Here is a 22,406-nt window from a genome sequence, read left to right on the forward strand (position 1 = left end):
GGAACCAGAAAAGGCCCCAAATCGCCAAGGAATTGTTGAAAAGGAAAAACAAAGCTGGGGGCATCACAATGACAGATTTCANAAAAAGATGGAAAAATATTCCATGCTCATGGATTGGAAGAATTAACATAGTTAAAATGTCCATACTACCCAGAGCAATCTACACTTTCAATGCTATCCCGATCAAAATACCGAGGACATTTTTCAAAGAACTGGAACAAATAGTCCTTAAATTTGTATGGAACCAGAAAAGGCCCCGAATCTCCAAGGAACTGTTGAAAAGGAAAAACAAAGCTGGGGGCATCACAATGCCGGATTTCGAGCTGTACTACAAAGCTGTGATCACAAAGACAGCATGGTACTGGCACAAAAACAGACACATCGACCAATGGAACAGAATAGAGAACCCAGAAATGGACCCTCGACTCTTTGGGCAACTAATCTTTGATAAAGCAGGAAAAAACATCCAGTGGAAAAAAGACAGTCTCTTGAATAAATGGTGCTGGGGAAATTGGACACCTACATGCAAAAGAATGAAACTTGACCACTCTCTCACACCATACACAAAAATAAACTCCAAATGGATGAAAGACCTCAATGTGAGACAGGAATCCATCAAAATTCTAGAGGAGAACATAGGCAACAACTTCTATGACATCGGCCAGAGCAACCTTTTTCACGACACATCGCCAAAGGCAAGAGAAATAAAAGATAAAATGAACTTGTGGGAATTCATCAAGATAAAAAGCTTCTGCACAGCCAAGGAAACAGTCAAAAAAACTAAGGGGAAGCCCACGGAATGGGAGAACACATTTGCAAATGATGCTACAGATAAAGGACTGGTATCCAAGATCTACAAAGAACTTCTCAAACTCAATACACGAGAAACAAATAAACAAATCATAAAATGGGCAGAAGATATGAACAGACACTTTTCCAATGAAGACATACAAATGGCTAACAGACACATGAAAAAATGTTCAAAATCATTAGCCATCAGGGAAATTCAAATCAAAACCACACTGAGATACCACCTTACGCCAGTTAGAATGGCAAAGATAGACAAGGCAAGAAACAACAATTGTTGGAGAGGATGTGGAGAAAGGGGATCCCTCCTACATTGTTGGTGGGAATGCAAGTTGGTACAGCCACTCTGGAAAACAGTGTGGAGGTCCCTTAAAAAGTTAAAAATTGAGCTACCCTATGATCCAGCCATTGCCCTACTGGGTATTTACCCCAAAGATACAGACGTAGGGAAGAGAAGGGCCATATACACCTCAATGTTCATAGCAGCATTGTCCACAATAACTAAATTGTGGAAGGAGCCGAGATGCCCTTCAACAGATGACTGGATTAAGAAGCTGTGGTCCATATATACAATGGAATATTACTCAGCCCTCAAAAAGAACGATTTCTCAACATTTGCTGCAACATGGACGGCACTGGAAGAGATAATGCTAAGTGAAATAAGTCAAGCAGAGAAAGACAATTATCATATGGTTTCTCTCATCTATGGAACATAAGAACTAGGAAGATTGGTAGGAGAAGAAAGGGATAAAGAAAGGGGGGTAATCAGAAGGGGGAATGAAGCATGCGAGACTATGGACTCTGAGAAACAAACTGAGCTTCAGAGGGGAGGGGGTGGGGGAATGAGATAGGCTGAGGATGGGTGGTGGGGAGGGCATGTATTGCATGGTGCACTGGGTGTCATACGCAACTAATGAATCATCGAACTTTACATCAAAAACCAGGGATGTACTCTATGGTGACTAACATAATATAATAAAAAAATATTTTTAAAAAAGATTTTATTTATTTGAGAGAGAGAGAGCACATGCACACACACGAGGGGGGGAGGGCAGAGGGAAGGGAGAAATAGACCCCGCACGCCCCTGGCTGAGCAGGAAGCCCTATGTCGGGCTCAATCTCAGGACCGTGAGATCATGGCCTGAGCTGAAGGCAGACACCTAACCAAATGAGCCACCTAGGCACCCCAGTCTGTTCCACTTCTATACACCAATAATGAAACAAAAGAAAGGGAAATTAAGGATTCAATCTCATTTACAAGTGCACCGAAAACCATTAAGATGCCTAAGGATAAACCAAACCAAAGAGGTGAAAGACCTATACTCTGAAAAATATAAAACAATGATGAAAGAAATTCAAGATGACACAAAGAAATGGAAAGACATTCCATGCTCATGGATTGGAAGAACAAATATTGTTGAAATGCCAATACCACTGAAAGCAATCTACACATTTAATGCAATCCCTTTCAAATTACCACCAGCATTTTTCAAAGAACTAGAACAAATAATCCTAAAACATGTATGAACCACAAAAGACCTCAAATAGCCAAAACAACCTGGAAACAGAAAAGCAAGGGTGCCTGGGTGGTTCTGTCGGTTAAGCGTCTACCTTTGGCTCAGGTCATGATCCCAGGGTCCTAGGATGGAGCCCCATGTCAGACTCCCTGCTGAGCTCATGCTCATTCTCTTGCTCTCTCAAATAATTAAGTAAAATCTTTTTTAAAAAAAATACTGTATTGAGTATTCAAAAGTTGCTAAAAGAATAGATATTAAAAATTCTCATCACAAAAAAAAAAAGTGTAACTATGGATAATGACTATGGATAATCATTTCACAACATACATAAACATCAAATCATGTTACACACCTGAAACTAACAATATTATATATCAATTATACATCCATTAGAAAAACTTGGGAAAAAATAAAAATCTACTGCAATACCAAAAAAAGAAAAAAAAGAGAGAGGAAAGCATGCGTAAGACTGCTACCACATTCTGGTATTTAATAAAGAAATATAGTACATTTATAACCATTACTATGGAATCCTTAACTGGATCATAGCAAAAATGTGAAGTGGCAAAATTTCTCCTTCCTGCTCTCTCATTTATTCTTTCTGACACCGTAAGTCTACACAAAAAGTCCCCTATCTTATTGTCTACAGTTAACTAATTTTCACGAAGGTGTTAACCAACAGAGATGTAAAATGCTGTTAAAAAGCATGGCATTCATTTAACAAATATCTATTGACACCCACTACATATCAAGTTATAAAAATGAATATATCATGAGCTCCTAAGTTACTATCAGTGACAAAGATAAAGGTAAATAAATTTGAACTGAAAAAACTCTGTGGATTGAAAAATCTCCAAATGTACAAGAAACCAGAAAATTAGGAAAGCCTTTCCTGGGAAAGTGATGGCGATCTGGAATTTAAAAGATGCACCGTATCTAATAGGTAAAAGGAAAAAAAGAGAATTCTAGCAGAGGAAAGAACATGATCAAAGACATGAGACAATATGTGTTTTCAACCTGGAATAATATAAAATTAGAGATATTAATACTGTGGAAAATGATGGAGAAACAAGTTACAATTAGATTATGAAAGCCTTTTTTTTCACTAAGTGTGCCATCACCATTGTATATTTATAAGCTATTTACATGTTATAAAACATACCCAAGAAACAACACATAAGATTGCTAGACTATGCTGTAGTAATAAAGCTCCCAAAATATTAAAGACCTAACACAATGAAAGCTTATTTTTTGCTCACACAAATTTCCATGTAGGCTGGCAATGCCTCCATGTTTACTCAGAAATACAGTCTCCCTCTATCTCAATTGAAGAATACCATGAAAGGAAAGATGAGGGTGGAAGTGGCATACTGGCTCTTAAATGCTGCAGTCCAAATTACCTTGTCCCCAGAACAAGGTATTGCCTTACCTAATCATGATAAGGGACAGAAATTGTAAGAGAAAGTATACTTGTCTCTGCCACAACCAGGTAATTTTTTAAGTGAGTTTTTTTTTAATTACAGGGCAAAAAAAACAAGGCTCATGCAGAACTCTAGCTCAGAAAAAGAAGTCTACGTAGATATCAAAAAAAAATTCTAAGAACAGAGAAATTAGATCAGAGATGAAGAATTCCTTTTCTAGGTAAAAAGTTCATCGTATTTGATACACGTAAAATTTTGAGGTATGCAGTGAACAAGTGGACACATCTACTATAATATAGTCATGTTATTTTTTTTAAGATTTGTTTGTTTTAGGGAAAGCAAGGGAGCATGCACACAAGTGGGGAGAGTGGCCGAGGGAGAGAGAGAATCCCCAAGCAGACCCCCCCTCCCCACTAAGCACAGAGCCCACATGGGACTCTATCCCAGGACCCTGAGATCACGATCTAGGCCAAAATCAAGAGTTAGTCACCCAACTGAATGAGCCACCCAGGTGCCCCTGTATAGTCATGTTATAAATCTGAGGGGGAGAATCTCTTTTTTCTAAGGAAATACATGGTCCACAATGATCTATATTTTGCAGCATGATGTAGGAACGCCGGCCTTAAGGATAAGGGGGGAAATTACTGTAATTGTGTTTCTTGATTTTCTTTGTCACAGTATACTTAGTTAATTCACTGTTCATATCTAGAACTTGATAAATGATACCATTCTCACTCCATTCAGGGGCTGGCTAAGAACCTCAATAAAGCAATAAGAATACAACAATAATTTCTCTGGTAATTCTGAACAAGTAATTAGTGTCTGCCTGCACCTCCATTTTCTCAGCTATATAAGCAGAAATAGAAACCCTCCAGAAATGTGAGCAAAATAACTGTCAAGAGTTAGTTAAAATACTATATCTAGATAATAGAATTATAGATAAGTTTCATTTCTTTTTACTTTATTTTCCATATTTTCTAAAAAGAACATCTTCAACTTTCTAATAAGAAAAAAATTTAAGCAAATGAAAACCAACTGTCAAAGACACTAAGTGTTAATCTTAAAGGACTAGGATTTATGTTCTTAGTGACCATGAAATTATTCATCTCTCAGTAAGATCTGAACTGAAAAGAGTCCTAGATATAGATATATATTAGAACTTCTTTGTCCAATGCTAGACTAAATTTTAATTGCTTATATTAAAAAATCATTAAACCATTACTGGATACATTTCAGGTCACCAAATAATATGTTATTATTAGTCTCCCTGCTTACCCACTTGCCTGCTATCATTTATTCTCTACACAACAGCCAGGTTAATACTTTCAAAACATAAACGAGATTATGGATCCCCTGGTCTCGACCTTCCAAAAGCATATAGTCTATAAAACTCTCCCACCTCATTCCTACCATTCTCCCTTCCCTGTTTCCATTCCAGCTCTACAGCCTCCTATTGCTTCTTAAGCACAGCAAACACATTCCCACAGCTTATTCCTTCACTTTATCCAGGTCTCTACTCAAATATCACCTTCTCAGAGAAAGCTTTCCTCACCAATCTATTGAAATAGTTCTACTTCTATCACTCTTGATCTATCACCATCTGTAAACATATTATGTATTTTTTCATATCTTTATTTTCTATCTCCATAAAGGTCTATAAGAGCAGAACCTATACCCATCTTATTTGCCACTTATTGTTGGTACCTACAAGAATACCAGACACACAGTAATGCTCAATACTCACTGAATGAATAAATAAGTGACTGGCATTTGCCATAGCTAGAATCCTTTGGAAACTGGTACTTGCTCCAAGGACAGGACAACTTTCCAAAGACTTTAGATACTTCTTGAATCTTGGGAGAAAGTAAACTTGGAAATAAAGGGAAGCTTACTAGTTTTGTTGAATCACCATACAAGCACAGAAGGAATGATGACCTTCTCTCATTACAATATCCAACATGTGCACTGGCAAACTGTTTACTGGACTATGAAAGCCCAGTGGGAACAGAATTAAGATTTTAAGCAGGGGCCTACGTGACTTTCAAAAAAAAAAAATGTTTCAAAACTAAGTTTAATGTTTTAATAGCAGCAACAGCTGTTCAGAAGAGGGGAAAGTCTCTCCCACCCCAAGTTTCATCCTGAAAGATAATTCTTTCAAAAAAAAAAAAGAAACTTGTGTTATTTTCACTTGACATAGAGAACGGCATGTTGTTTACATATTATGCAATATTTTCCCAGGACACTCAAATCTAATTAAAGCCAGAATAGCACGCTATCTCATTTCCTAGATTCAGATGCAGGAAACTCCCTTAGTTAACTTTAGAATGGGAAAGGGGTAGAAAAGAAAAGGGGAGTTGAAAAAAGCTTAACAACAATCTGAATTTAAGAAGAATTATAGAATCTGCAACGCTATTATTCCCAGAGCAGATCATCTTGGGATGTGTCATTTTTAGGGATCAACAACTTCCCTAAAATTATAAGCGAAATGAGTAAATATACATGTATTAATAGTTTTTACCACATTCTCAAGAGTTCTAAAACCTTGACCGTATCAGTTTGCAGAGCCATTCATCTCAGCCATAGGGATACCAATATATTACTTCATATCTGGGAAATTCTGCCTGCAAATTATACTGAAAATACTTGGTCAGTGTGGGGATTTAAGAAACCTAAACTGACCTAAAAGATCTGGGTCCATTAATGGTTATCTCCAAAGTATTCCTAAAATTACCAAGACCGTCTGGTCTATTTTATTAATCAAAATAACATCCCCTCTTTTTTACCTCTAGGACCACTGAGGCAAAAACTTCTCTGTGGTTAGAAATTAAAGACCTCCTTTAAATCATCATATGAGGTGAAAGGGAAATATGCCTAGAATATTCTCAACTGCAATCAAGTTCAACTTAATTACTGCACATCCACTTACTTCAAGATCTAATGGCGCAAGACAATCAAAACATGGTGCCTGACCTCAAAATAATAATCTAGCTGGGGAAGCAAAACGCACATATAAAACAAATGTCACCACCAACAAAAGATGAAAAATACTAACACTCAGGTAAGTGGTATTTGTAAATAAAACTGATCAAAAAAGACTTCTAATATGTTGGAAGTAATAGATGTGTTGAATATAGTTAGTAGAAATATGTGTTAAATCAGACGAACATGTAAATATCACCAAAACCCTGTAGGGATACAAAACAAGGTAAAGTTTTAAAGATAAAATTAAACAATGCTTATATGCTTGCAATCATGACAGTGAAAAGAACGGAAATCAAAGTCATAACTTGCCTAAACGGAATAAGGGGTAAAATTGAGACTAAACGATGAGTGTGCCACTCTACACTGCATAGGTAATAGAACCTCTCATCTTGTCAATGATATCATAAGAAAATTCCAGGGACACCTGGGTGGCTCAGTCCGTTAAGCCTCTGACTTCAGCTCAGGTCGTGGTCTCGGTGTCCTGGGATTGAGTCCTGCAATGGGCTCCCCAATCAGCAGGGAGTCTGCTTCCCCTCTCCCTCTTCCTCTGCCCCTCCGCCTGCTTGTCCCCTCTCTCCCCCTCTCAAATGACTAATATTTTTTTTTTAAAGAAAAAAGAAAATTCCACACAGCAATGAAGTCAACCATAAGTAGAAACGGAATAATATGTGATCTACCTAGCTCCACCTAGGTAGATCTAGGGAGGAGCTTGGAAGGCTTCCGGGCAATTGACAAGAATAATCCTGTTAAAAGGCAAACTGAAACTGAGGCACATCGAAATTGTTAAAATTTTATCTGAGTATACATCAGTTCAAACTGGGCAGTGCCAAACCAAAATGGTTAGGAACATCCACAGACAGGAGCTCAGGGAAAGGTTTTTATAGAGAAGACATAGGAGGCAAATCAAGGAAATTATCTGATTGGCTATAGCTTTTGCAATTGCCCTATTTGGGAAAGCCTAGTTGTCTGTCTGTGATTGGTTGTTCTTTTTTTTTCTTTTTTTTTTTAATGTTTTTTTATTATATTATGTTAGTCACCATACAGTACATCCCTGGTTTTTGATGTAAAGTTCGATGATTCATTAGTTGCATATAACACCCACTGCACCATGCAATATGTGCCCTCCTTACTACCCATCACCAGCCTATCCCATTCCCCCACCTCCCTCCCCTCTGAGGCCCTCAGTTTGTTTCTCAGAGTCCAGATTTTGGTTTGCCTGCATAGGCTTCCGAACAACATCAATGTAACAACCTCTTTGTTTATTTACTTCAACAATCCTTAAGAAAATCTTCAATTAAAACTTATAAGAAATTATACTAAACATATTGCTCGTGAATTTAGGTCTTGCAGAGCAATTATAGCTCCTGATGATGGATCAGTACAAATAAGTGAAATTTATATGGATACATGTTGATCTTATCTATTCTTGTCAATGCTCAATCATTACCCAGAAGGAACACTAATGGGAACAGGGTAAGACAGTCAACATTATAAATGCTGAAGTAAGTGTAAAATTATTTAGGAAAGGGATAGATGACCTACAAGTGTAGTATATTCAGAGAAGATCTGACAAAGGAAGCAGAATGTGTAGTTGTGTGCTCAAAGTAATTTTTCTCTAAGTAAAACTCTTACTGAGGAGCATGCAGAACTTCAGCTTAGCCAGGGAGCAAGAATCACAGAATCAGAATTGTAGCATACACCATCCCTGTACACAGACTTCTATAAATAGTTCAACATACCTGTGACACTAAAATAATTATTTAGCATGAAGAGAAAAAAGGACTGAGAAAAAAATACTAGAAACATTAAAATCTCAAGTCACAGACCTCAGATATTAAAAGTATAATATACATAAATTTTGGAATAAGTAAACAAAAACTAAATTGGAATTATACATTTTTAGTTAACAGAAATATGAGTATCAGTATCATGTCTACCTCTAGCTAAATCACTCAAAATAAACACTTACAAAGTGCAAACAAATGATTTTCAACAAATGACATGCAAGAAACCATGAAGCCTAAAGCCTAATTAACAAATACCACAAAACCAAAGAAAAATGTAAAATAGAACATATCCACAATGGCAGACATCATAACATGAGATGAAAATGTTAGAGCGCAATTTTCAACTGGGAGCACTACCACAATTCCTACCAGGAGAAGTACACTGAATCTTGCAGTGAGTAGCAAATGTAGTTTGAATATGCGCATTCAATTCTGTAATTTGAAAAACAAAACGGTAACAACTATTATTTTTGTAACTAAGAACTACAAAAAAATAAGGTTTATATAATCCTCAGAAAATAAAATGAAAAGGGTTTAGAATAACCTTTAGTTATTAATGCTATAGATTAGCATTTGTTTGCTACAAAGGCACATCTGAACTCAAAAGTAATTTTTTTTGAATGCCTTATTTTCTTTATTAAAAAAAATTTTAAAGATTGCATGCATTTATTTAGAGAGAGCACACACACACATGTGTGCTCAAGGAGGTGAGAGGGGCACAGGAAAAGGGAAAGAGAGAATCTCCAGCAGACTGCGCTGAGCACAGAACCCGATGCGGGGCTCAATCCCATGACCCTGAGATTACCACCTGACCCAAAACCAAGAGTTAGACACTTAATGGACTGAGCCACCCAGGTGGCCCTTCTTTATTAAAATTTTAAGAACAAAAATAACATGTGAAACAATGAAAAGATTTATAAAGAAAAAATACACCTCTCCTTCTTTTATTGTAACAAATGTTGAGATCCTTCCACATCTCTCCCCCATTCACCCTAACATTCTATACATACACACATGTAAAATTTAGGATGCTTAACACCTAAAAAGGAAAAAGTACAAGAGAAAGTGTCCTACCCACCTCCTCCGCCTTTTTTTTTAATTGTACAGGGAAAAAAATTATGAAGAACATGGTTTTATTAGGGTTCTTTCAGTTGCAAGATTCAGAAACCCTACTTAAACCAGTTTAAGCAAAAATAGGGAATTTATCATGCATGTAACTAAACTGCTAAAAGTGGGGTTGGGGGGGCAGGTGGAGAGCCTGTGTCAGGGATGGCAGGATTGCAAAGTTCAAACATCCTCAGGTCTTTACCTTTTTCTCCTCTCCTTTTAACTCTGCAGTCTTTCTGCCTCAAGGAAGTTGACTTAATTTCCTTGGGAAAACTGGAACCATAGCTACTCACAACCCTAGGCATTCTTTCATAAAAGCACTTGAAAAAAATTTCTCACCAGCTCCAATGAGAAGAAACCCTGTGGCCACAAAGTCTGTAACCAGAAAGATTTTGGGGATGAGTGCCAGAAGAGCCAAAATAACTGCAGGTCAGGAATGGCTGGAGTGAAATTAAGAGGATACCCATTTACTGATCTGGGAAGCCTGAGGAGCTGAGAAAACGGTTTAAGAAAGAACTATGGTTGATTGTCAACTCTGCTTTTACTAGGTATATGTCCCCGAAAAAAAAAAAGTGACTGAATTTTTGGGTTTCACTTTCTTCATCACTAAGGTTATTATCTGCTTTCTCTCTTTAAGATTTTACTTATTTGAAAAAGAGCAAGACTGAGAGCGAGAATGCACATGTGTGTGCATGCATGGGGAGAGGAGAGGAAGAGGGAGAAGACGACTCCTGCTGAGCAGGGAGGGGCTCCATCCCAGGACCCTGGGATCATGACCTGAGCCGAAGGCAGACACTTAACCAGCTGAGCCACCCAGGCACCCTTATTATCTTTCTGAGCACCAAGCTTGTGGGGGGGTCAAATCAAGTGAGGTGACCATGTAAATACAGGACACAGGTGTGAGATAATATGTTTTATTTCAAAATCAAGTTTAGGGGCGCCTGGGTGGCATAGCGGTTAAGTGTCTGCCTTCGGCTCAGGGCGAGATCCCGGCGTTATGGGATCGAGCCCCACATCAGGCTCTTCCGCTATGAGCCTGCTTCTTCCTCTCCCACTCCCCCTGCTTGTGTTCCCTCTCTCGCTGGTTGTCTCTATCTCTGTCGAATAAATAAATAAAATCTTAAAAAAAAATTAAGTTTAATTTTTGTGGTACCAGAATACAATACAAAAGGGGCTTTTAGTTCCCAGGAGCTAATTTTTGTTGCATTGCTATTTCCTCTATTTCATGACTTGCAGATCTCCTGGACTCTAAAAGGTAGAAAATAAGCATATTTTCAAATAACACCATTTAATCCTAACTTTAAGTACCACTGAGTGGTGAGATTAGAAGGGGATGGTTAGTAGCTTGTGAACATGGATATGTAGAAAAAGGAACAAAATCTTTACTTACTTCAGGTAAGAACTAAGTATGTATTGCAAAGCCTGAGATGTAATGCCCTTATATTAAGAGAAGATATACAAAAGTAACTTTTGGAATTCAACTTTGATTCAGGTCTCAAAGATAACTATCTGAACTTTACTTCAAATAAATTTTACCCTAATACACATAAGCAGGCTTTGTGTGTAATTCCACTTCTCTTGACCTATATTTATAGAGATATGTCAAGTCATTGGCTGACCACAGAGACAACGAAATGAAAACTTCATTAACTACACACAAGGAATACCTACTTTGCAAAAATATTTGGGAACGTCACCAATGGTTGGTGCCAGCAGTCAACAGGCAAAATCAACAATCCCTGAAGACTGAGAGAATCAGATTTCTAGAGTTACCACAATATTCAACGTCCAGTTTTCAGCAAGAAAAACTCACAAAGCATACAATGAAACAGGAAAACATGGCCCAATCAAAGGGAAAGAACTGACAGAAAATCATTCCTGAGGAAGCCCATTCACTGGACTTACTAGACAAAGACATTAAATCAACTACATTAAATATGCTCAAAAAGCTAAAAGAAACCATGCACAAAGAATAGAAGGAAACTGGGAAAATGATGTGTGAACAAAATGAGAACATCAATAAAGAGACACAAATTATAAAAAAGAACCATATAGAAAATCTGGAGCTGGTAAGTAAAAAACTGAAATAAAAAATCACTAGAGGAATTCACCAGCAGTTGTGAGCCAGCCAAAGAAAGAATCAACAATTTGAAAATAGGACAACTGAAATCACTGAGTCTGAGAAGCAGAAAGAAAAAAAATGAAAAGTGAACAGAGCCCTAAGGGACTTAGAATACCATCAAATGAACCAATATACTCATAATGCAAGGCCCAGAAAGAGAAGAAATAAAAAGAAGCTGAGAGAATGGCTGCATAAATAATGACAGAAAACACCCCAAATATAATGGACTACATGAATCCACACATCCAAGAAACTCCATGAACTCCAAGAAGGATAAACCCAAAGAAACCCACACAATAATTAAATGGCCAAAACTCAGAGACAAAGAGAATCCTGAAGAGGATTCAAGAAAGGAGGAACTCCTCACATACAAGGGATCTTCAATAAGATTAATAACCAATTTCTCATCAGAAATGACGGAGGCCAGAAAGAATAAGATTACATATTTAAGATGCTGAAAGGAAAAAAAAACTCTGTCAACCAATAATTCTGTATCTGACAAAACTAACTTTTAGGAATGAAGAAGAAATGAAGACATTTCCAGATAAACAGAAGCTAAAGGAGTGCAATACCATTAGACTTGCCCTACAAGAAATGTTAAACAGAGTCCTTTAGGCTAAAATGAAAGGACACTAGACAGTAAACTGAAGCAGTATGAAAAAATACAGAAAAATGGTAAGAGTACATAGTGAAGAAGAGAGAGAAGGAAGAGAAAAAGGAAAAGGAGAAGGAAGGATGGAAGGTAAATGTGGAAGAGGTGGAGGAACTGCCACTACCTAGGCTATACTGCTGGTTAGAGAGCCCACATGGAGAAGTCTTTATGGGCCAACTAATACCTGGGCTATACTGCTGGGGAAAGAGGCCACATGGAGGGGGCCTGTGACTATTTTAGTCACCCAGCACAGCCAAGCCTTCAGAGGACTCCAGACCCAGGCACTATCTGATGGCAACTGGAGAAAAATCACTATTTAACAAACTTTAGTAGGAGAGTTAGATATTAATTTGGAGGTCAAGAAACTTAAACCTATAGTTTAGCTATTGTTGATAATGCTGCAACAAACACTGGGGTGCATGTATCCCTTCGAATCCACATATTTGTATCCTTTGGTAAATACCCAGTAGTGCAATTGCTGGACCAGAGGATAATTCTATTTTTTGCCTTTAGAAGAACCTCCATACTGTTTTCCACAGCGCCTGCACCAGTTTACATTCCCATCAACAGTATAAGAGGGTACCCCTTTCTCTGCATTCTCATCATCTGTTGTTTCCTGTGTTGTTAATTTTAGCCATTCTGCCAGATGTGGGGTGATATCTCATTGTAGTTTTGACTTGTATTTCCTTGATGATGAGTGACGTTTACCATCTTTTCATGTGTCTGCTAGCCATCTGCAGGTCTTCTTTGGAAAAATATCTATTTATGTCTTCTGACCATTTTTAATGATTATTTGCTTTGGGAGTGTTGAGTTCAATAAGCTATTTATAGATTTTGGATAATAACCTTTTATCAGATACGTCATCTGCAAATATCTTCTCCTGTTCCGAAGGCTGCCTTTTAGTTTTGTTGACAATAGCCAAATTATGGAAAGAGCCAAATTATGGAAATGTTCATTGACTGATGAATGGATAAAGTAATTACAGTATACATACATACATATATAAATAATGGAATATTATTCAGCCATTAAAAAAGAATTCTTGTTAAAGAATAAAAAAAGACATCTTGCCATTTGCAACAACGCAGATGGAGTTGTAGTGTATGATGCTAAGCAAATAAGTCAGAGAAAGACAAACACCATATGATTTCACTCACATGTGGAATTTAAGAAACACACAGATGAACATGGGGGAAAAGAAAGGCAAACCACAGAACAGACTCTGAACTATACAGAACAAACTGGGGGTTGCTGGAAGGGAGGCGGGCAGGGGGATGGGTTAAATGAGTGATGGGTATTAAGTAGGACACATGATGAGCACTTGGTATTATATGTAAGTGATGATTCTACTCCTGAAACTATTATACTATATGTTAACTGGAATTTAGATAAAAACTTGAAAATTAAAAAAAAAACTTAAATCTACTCTTTTATACAATACCAGACAATAATTTATAGTTTGAAATAATCAACTATAGAATACCTATAAACTACAGGAGCACCTAGCTGGCTCACTAAGCAGAACATGCAGTTCTTGATCTTAGGGTTGTGAGTGCAAGTCCCTTGTTGGGTGTGGAGCCTATAGAAAAGAAAAAAGAAAAAAGAAAAGAAAAGAAGAGGGGCGCCTGGGTGGCACAACGGTTAAGCGTCTGCCTTCGGCTCAGGGCGATGATCCTGGCGTTATGGGATCGAGCCCCACATCAGGCTCCTCTGCTATGAGCCTGCTTCTTCCTCTTCCACTCCCCCTGCGTGTTCCCTCTCTCGCTGGCTGTCTCTATCTCTGTCAAATAAATAAATAAAATCTTTTAAAAAAAAAAAAGGAAGAAAAGAAAAGAAGAGAGGAGAGGAGAGGAAAGGAAAGGGGAAAAGGAAAAGAAAGGAAAGGAAAAGAAAGAAAAGCAAAAGGGAAAGGAAAGAAAGGAAAAACAAGGAAAAATCTATACATCACAGAAACAGAATTATGTAAAAATGAAAAACTTCTAAACATCACAGGACAAAAAATTAAGATAAAAAAAGGCAACAAGCCTAATGGTATTAAGTATAGATGGGAACGTAGGGTCGATGAAACTCTCGTTCACTGCTGATGGAAGCATAAATAGTATGAATTAAGCTGAATATATACACACACTATGAACCAGCAATTCCACTCCTAATAATACACTCAACAGAAACACGTATATATGTGCACCAAAAGATATGCACAAGAACAATTAACAGCAACTTTCAGTTTAGGCAAAAAGGGGAAAAACTCAAAATATCCATTAGCTGAATATTTACTTTGTGGTAAGCCATACAACAGAATTCAACAGAGCAATTAAAATGAAACTTCTCCATCATGACATGGATGAATCTGAAAAACATTTACTCATAAGGACGAGACACTATATAGGACATACATAATGCCATTTATATAGTTCAAAAATAGGCAAACTCATTTGTGATAGATCTTTGGGGAAGAAGGGAATGATACCATCATGCCACTGACAGTGAAAATAGAGTCATGATGCTGGTGCAGGTTTCTATACATATACATATTTTCCCCCTCTGTATAGGTTGTATTAGTTACTAAGACTGTCACACAAAATACCCCAACTGAGTGACTTAAGCAACAAATTTATTTTCTCACAATTCTGGAGACTAGAACTCCAAGATCAAGGAGTCAACAGAGTTGGTTTCTTTGTGAGAACTCTCTCCTTGGCTTGTTGATGGCCCTCTTCTCCCTGTGTCTTCACATGGTCTTCTCTGTACATGTCTGTGTCCTAACCATTCTCATAAGGACTTCAGTCATAATGGATTAGGGTCCACCCTAATGACCTCATTTTAACTCAGTTACCTCTTTAAAAACCCTGTCCCCAAATACAGTCACATTCTGAGGTGGTTAGAACTGGTGGTTAGAACTTCAACATATCCATTTTGAGAGGACACAATTCAGTTTAGAATATGCAGTATACTTCAGTAAAGATTATGTAAGAAATGAAAGCAATGAAACAAAAAAAAGCAGATGCTTTAACTGAAAATGGATTAAAGCTTTCTATTCAAAATATGTAAAGAACGGACATACATCTATAAAGTCAATTACCCTGACTCCACTTGACAAGTGATCTTGAAAAGACAGAAGATGCAGGTATTACACCAAGACAAACTAGAAGTTCAATAAAACTGAAATAAAACACTGATCTCAGGTGCCAAGTTTCACATATTACATAAACAAAGTAAATAAAAACGACAAAGGAACTGGGAAACTGGTACATCTACATAGAAATGGGGCATTACAAAATCAATCTAATCTCTCTGGCAAGTAATCAGTCAAAATGTTATAGAAGATATAAAAATGTTTTTAACCATTGTCTCTATACTTCCAAAAAAGGAAAACATGCCAAGAAAGTAAAATCTTTGAAAAAATAAGAGATTTTTTTGAATTAATGAAACAACTCCAATAGAAACAACTCCAGTGCTCAAAGAATAGACTACAGATATAAATAACCATGTTTAAAATATATAAACTACATAAATATAGTGAAATCTTTATGTAAAATAAGATCATTTAAAGATATTGTTTAGTGACAAGGGTCAGATGTGGATATAGGTGTACATATGTGTTTGTCAATCTCCTCACCTTACTCTCTTGGTCAAAATTCTTGCAGGTTTGCTCATCGTATAGGGATTTACAAGGCCCTTCATCCTCTGGTTGCTGCCATATTCCTAGCCTCATTTCTCACCACTCCAATTTTATCACTGTACCCTTCACCCTTACCACAGTTCTTAGAGTTTCCAAATTTTGGCATCCTTTTTCTCATGCCTCCTGCACAAAATGCCTCCCCATCCACCTTCTTCTAGAAATAAATTCCAACCAACTCTCCCTTCCAGACTTCATTCAACCAGAGCTGTGACTTTTTCTGCACCTCTAATAACTGAGTACAATCCTTTACTATACCACTTCCTCTACAGTAATCACTAATTTAAATGCCACTTCCCTCCACTAAACTGTGAGCTCTTCGACGGCAGTGATTTTTGTTCATATTTGTCTTTCAAGTCTAAAATCATAATAAAAGCTTGGTAAATGAAATAAATGAATAATAAGCAGTAAATTAAGGGTCTCAAGAACATGGACTTTTTCTTGTAAAGTTACCTAGATAAGGAATTTTAATGTAAATCACTTTAAATAAATATGGGTTTTTAAACAAAAATATTTTCTTTCTCTTCGGGTTAATTTTTCTTCAAATTAGGCAGCAGTTTCTTAATAACTATGGTAACATGTCATCAGACTATCACAGAGCAAAACTGTGTTACTACCAGCATTCAGCCACAGCTGTCCTTTAAATGATGTCCTAACAGTCTCTCTCAGGATAGTTTATTAACAGATTTAACCTAGTCCTTCAGCTTTAGATGAAAAATATAAGCCAGGAGGCCAAATATAAGATCAGTAAAGGAAGAATTTGTTCCTTTCTCTTTGTTATCTGAGATGTGGACAGGACTTGAAACCCCCCACAACTATGATTTGCCTGCAGACAACTTACCATATTTTGGAAGGAAGAAAGGACTCCCTTCATGAGGGGAAAAAAAGAGGAAAAAGTAAAAATCAGAAGGCTAAGTAGGGGCTTCTGAGACTTTCAAGAAATAAACCCTTTTCAAGTCAGCATCCTTTACTATTAGCAATAGCTGCTGAGAAAAGGGGAAGTCCACCCTGCAAGAAATTCAAACAGGCCTGGGGATTTCATTTTGAAAGAAACTTCTCCTTTCACTTTCAAGTAAGGCTTATTTTCACTGGGACAGAGTCTGTAAAACTGTACATAATTAAACAGGCCACACTAATTCCATAACCAAAAAGGATGAAAGGGGGAAGTCCGGGAGCACACATGAAAACATAATCCTGCCTCCGCGAGGCTCTTGAGGCTTACATCAGCATTTGGTTCCTTGGGGAATCGGAACTGTTGGAGGCGGAACAGGTTTAAACTACGTCCAAAGGGCAAGCGAGACTATCGTTGATTCCAGGGCGCTGATAATCCTTGGCTCCTTTCCCAGGACTGTGAGAAATGCCTGCAACATCCTCTCGCTGAGTTTCTATTTCTCCTAAAAGCCCTATCTAGCCATAAATGCCAATTCGATGGGATTTTCTCTGTCCTGCCCAGACAGAAAAGTGTTTTTTTCTCAGAGCTTTCAGAACAACTTCCAAAAGGCTGCCGCTAAACAAGCGACTGCATGGCCTCGGCTGCACGTAGCAGCCTGTGCCTTCGTCCGTTTCTATAGGTCACACCAGCCCGCCCATGCTTCGTATGGAATAGTCCCGGCCACTCGGCGGGGCCTCCACACGCGCCCTCCCATTCAGCTTGTTAGCAGAGTAATTTAGCCCCTTCCGTGTAATAAACACGGTGGGCCTTCCGTGGCCCCTAACTGACCCCAGCACCTCTCTCCTCTTGTCCAAAACACCTTTTCCCAGTCACCACAAACAGCGGTCGAAGGACCCTCCGAAGCCTCGTCTGGCAGCCCCAGGTCCGGTAACCAAGCACTTCCGGCGCCAACCCAAGCCTCGTGTGGAAACTGCGAAACAGGCCCCCTCCCGTCTTCGTTACCCCCCCCCCCAAAGAAACGCAGCGTCCGGGAAGCAACGGCTGTGGGCCGGACAGCAGGCAGAGAGGAAAGATCCCGACGAGCACAGCCCCTACCTTTCTCTCAATATGCTCCTCTGGCCGAATCAGCACGAGCAGCAGGAGAACCCAGCAGTAGCACCGGCGGCGGCGTGAGCTATGCCTGTAGCCTTCCCACTGAAAGTTCTGGAAGCGGGCGGGCTGGGCATGCGCAGTGCGCGCATCTCAGCCCCCAGGGAGGTTAGCTGGTCCGCCCCCCAGCGGAACCGGGTAGCGCTAAGCATGCGCGATGTCGAGGCAGTCCCGGAGCCTTTGTTCACTCACGCTTTCCCTCAGTCCTGTGCGCTTGCGTGGATCCTCGAGAGCCTTCCCTGTTCTGGTGATGAAGGAGATTGGACCCCAGGATTGCAGGCAGAAGTAACGTTGCCTTCGATGTCAGCGCTTGGTGCTGTGAGAGCATATATGGGATCCTGACCAAGTCTGGGCGCCAGGGAAGTCTTCCTAGGGGAAATGCCAACCTGGATATCTAAGGTGGGTAAAATTTCTAGCTGGGTAAGAAGGCAGAGCAGGCACAGCATTGCAGGCAGGGAAGCCGCAAAAGCAAAAACAGCGCGATGGGAAGGAGTCATGTGTCCCTTTGAGGAACAGAGGGAAGAAAGGGTGTTGCCCCAGAGTTATGCAGGAAGAGTCTGGAAAGGTGGGCAAGGGCAGGCCTTACTTAGTATTTGTCCTAAGAAATTTCCATCTCCCTTTCTTTGCTAGAAAAAATGACCTCTAGATTTGTGGTACTTTGCAGTTGACAATCAATTGTTGCCTTTAATTTTAACAACTTGTGGGGTCAGTAATAGTTTTATCAGCAGAGGGAACTGAGGCATGCGAAAGTATTTTGAACAGTCATTAAATAGCAAACCTGAGACCTAAATGGCCGCCCTATGCGTGGCCGCAGTCATTACCGAAATTAAGCATAACTAAGCGAATAAGCTGTATCAAAGGCCACCACAGGTTTTTTTGAAGAGTATTCTGCATCGGTCCAAAAATGTGCACCATGTTACAGAAAATGCTGGTATATGTTCCCCATTATCCTATAGCACCAGTTCTCAATGGGGTGGGGAAGGAGATTGCCCTCAAGGGGACAAAAATTGGTTCTTGGGGAGACTAAAAAATCTTAGATAATACACTGATTAGTGGCCCACTGAAGTTTAATCTTACAAAATCTTATTTATTAATATTTAATCGTTCTCTTTAGGGAGAAATTTAATTTAGATTTAAGTTAATTTAATTTTAATTTAAAGTCAGGAGAGTCAGTACCCCCCCCAAAAAAGTTAAAAGATGTTGTCCTGAGCTCAAGTGTCCATCAATTGATGAATAAAGAAAATAAGGTACATGTATACTATGGAATATTATTCGGCCATAAGAAAGAATGAAATCTTGCCATTTGTATCAACATGGATGGAGCTAGAGAATATGATGCTAAGCTAAATAAGTTAGTCAGAGAAAGATGAATACCATATGATTTCACTCATATGTGGAATTTAAACAACAAAACAAATGAGCAAAGGGAGAAAAAAGAGAGAGAGGCAAACCAAGAAACAGACTCAACTAGAAAGAACAAACTAATGGTTACCAGAGGAATGTGGGTGAGGAACGGGTTGAATAGGTGATGGGGATTAAGGAGGGCACTTACGATGAGCACCAGGTGATGTATGGAATAGTTGAATCACTATACTGTACACCAGAAGCTAATATTACACTGTATGTTCATTGGAATTTAAATTAAAACTTAAAAAAAAATGTTTCACAGTAATGGAACCTCCAAATTTTAGTGGATCAACCAGAATAAACATCACATTTCCTAACTTCCCATGCAGCTAAGTGTGGCCATGCGAATAAGTTCTGGCCCACAGAAGGTGATGGAAAGTGATGAGTGCAACTTCCAGGAGAGGTCTAAAAATGAGCAACATGCTCTTTTTCTGCCTTCCCGCCATCCTGTTCTTGGAAAGTGGACATGGTGGCAAGACCCCTTCAGCCATGTGCATGGAGACACCAACCTAGAGGTGGCAATAAAGCCAATGATAGAAGGAGATTTCCATGAAGCAGAACCACCGTGTAAGCCCTAGTCCACCTGCCTCTGTCAGGGAGACATACACTTCTGTTTAGTCACTTTTAATTTAGGTCTCCATTACATGTAACAGATCCCTTACTCCTTTTTTGTTTTATTATTGTGGTTAAAAAAAACACTTAACATTAAAATTACCATCTTAACCATTTTGAAGGGTACAGTTCAGTAGTGTTTAGTATATTTACACTATTGTCCAACAGACCTCAAGAACTTTTAGATCCTGTAACGCTGAAACTCTACACCCACTAAAGGTTAATTTCACCTCACTCTTTCCTCCAGCCCTTTGCAACCACCTTCCCACTTTCAGTTTCTAAGATTTGACTTTAGATATTTCATATGAGTATTAGTCCTTTTGTGACTGGCTTATTTCACTTAGCATAATATCCTTAAGTTTCATCCATTCGATGTAGCATGTAACAAGATTTCCTTTTTTAAGGGAACATAATCTGGGACACGTGGATGGCTCAATCAGTTAAGCATTTGCCTTCCGTTCAGGTCATGATCTCAGGGTCCTAGGATCAAGCCCTGTGTCAGGGTCTCTGCTCAGCAGGGAGTCTGCTTCTCCCTCTCCCTCTGTGCTCATGTTGTCTTTCTCACTCTCTCTCACTCTCACTCTCAAATAAATAAATACAATCTTTTAAAAATGTTTAAAAAGAGAGAGAGAACCTCTACTGCATGTATATACTACATTTTATTTATCCATTCAAATGTCAATGGACATTTGGGTTGCTGTGCCTATAAACTATTATGAATAATGCCAAATGAACACGTGTGCACATGTGAACATGTGCAAATATCTCTTCAAGATCCTGCTATGGATTCCTTTGGACATATTCCCAGAAGTGCAATTACTAGATCAAATGGTAATTCTGTTTTTAATTTTTTAAGGAACCTCCATATTGTTTTCCGTAATGAATGGCTGCACCATTTTACATTCCCACCAACAGTGTACAAGAGTTCCAACTTCTCTACATCCTTTCCAACACTTGTGGTTTTCTGGGTTTTTTGATAGTGACATCCTTTTTTTTTTTTTTTTTTTAAGCAGGGGGAGTGGGAGAGGAAGAAGCAGGCTCATAGCGGAGGAGCCCGATGTGGGGCTCGATCCCAGGACTCCGGGATCACGCCCTGAGCCGAAGGCAGACGCTTAACCGCTGTGCCACCCAGGCGCCCCTTTGATAGTGGCATCCTGATGGGTATGAGGTGATATCTGCTGTGGTTTTGATTTGCATTTCTCTGATGTTTAGTGATGTTGAGCATCTTTTCATATGTTTATGGGCCATTTGTAAATTTTGTTTAGAGCAATGTCTTTTCGAGTCTTTGCCCACTTTTTAATCCAGTTATTTGGGATTTTTTGTTGTGTTGTAGAAGTTCTTTATATGTTTTGGATTTATTATTAACTCCTTATCAGATAGGCAATTTGAAATTATTTTCTTCCATTTTGTAAGTTCCTTTTTTACCATCTATCACTTTCTTTGATGTGTAAAAATTTCTAAGTTTTATGTAGTCTCATTTGTCTTTTTTCAACTGATCCCAATACTAACTAGTCCAACCACTTAAAATAATAAACTGTAGAAGCAGTGATATAAAAAACAAAACGAGGTTGCCTGGGTGGCTTAGTAAGTTGAGCATCTGCCTTTGGCCCAGGTCATGATCCCAGCGTCCTGGGATCAAGCCCCATGTCAGGCTCCCTGCTCAGTGGGGAGTCTGCTTCTTCCTCTCCCTCTGTCCCCAGTCATGTGCAAACGTGCTCTCACTCTCTCTCTCTCTCTCTCTCGCAAATAAATAAATAAAATATTTTTTTTAAATGAGCTTACAGTAGAAAATGACCTGGTCCCCGAGGAAATTAAGATGCGGATTATTTAAGACTGTTGGGTAGACGATAGAGAAAAAATGAATGTAGCTATATATTATACAGAAGGATGTTTTGTAAATAGTAAGAAAATTAGAAAAAAATATATTATTTATCTGGACTTTAGTTTCCATCCAGAAACAACATCTCCAACCCTTGTTGTATAATATTATGTTCATTATATAACCTATTCTTCACCCAGGTGAGTAGCTGTGAGTGTGCTAAAGGCTGCCAATGATACTGGTTTCACATCCTTACTATAAACTACCCATTTATGTGAAATGGAAATAAAACATGCAGAAATTCCCTTGGATCTGAGAGTAGGGTTTCCCCCAGCACAGTTAAGTTTGTGGTCAATTTAGCAAAGTCAGCTAAGAACACCAGCCAATCAGAGTTTAGGAGGGAAATGGATTTCCCAAATAAATATTCCCAAGAGCATGTTCTCTAAAGAAATTCT

The 22,406-nt window shown here is 38.6% G+C and overlaps 1 protein-coding gene across 1 annotated transcript in view; it reads right to left on the reverse strand.

Annotated features, from left to right (window-relative positions):
• The window catches only part of ART3 (ADP-ribosyltransferase 3), a 153,651-nt gene extending 135,453 nt beyond the window's left edge, over window positions 1-18,198 (reverse strand). The window contains exon 1 of the mRNA XM_019805412.2: window positions 18,060-18,198. The gene's annotated coding sequence lies outside the window, so the exon portion shown is untranslated. The remainder of the gene's footprint in view (window positions 1-18,059) is intronic.
• Window positions 18,199-22,406: the final 4,208 nt, after the last annotated feature.

Source organism: Ailuropoda melanoleuca, chromosome 11 (assembly GCF_002007445.2).
Source record: "Ailuropoda melanoleuca isolate Jingjing chromosome 11, ASM200744v2, whole genome shotgun sequence".
In the NCBI taxonomy this organism is placed as follows: domain Eukaryota; kingdom Metazoa; phylum Chordata; class Mammalia; order Carnivora; family Ursidae; genus Ailuropoda; species Ailuropoda melanoleuca.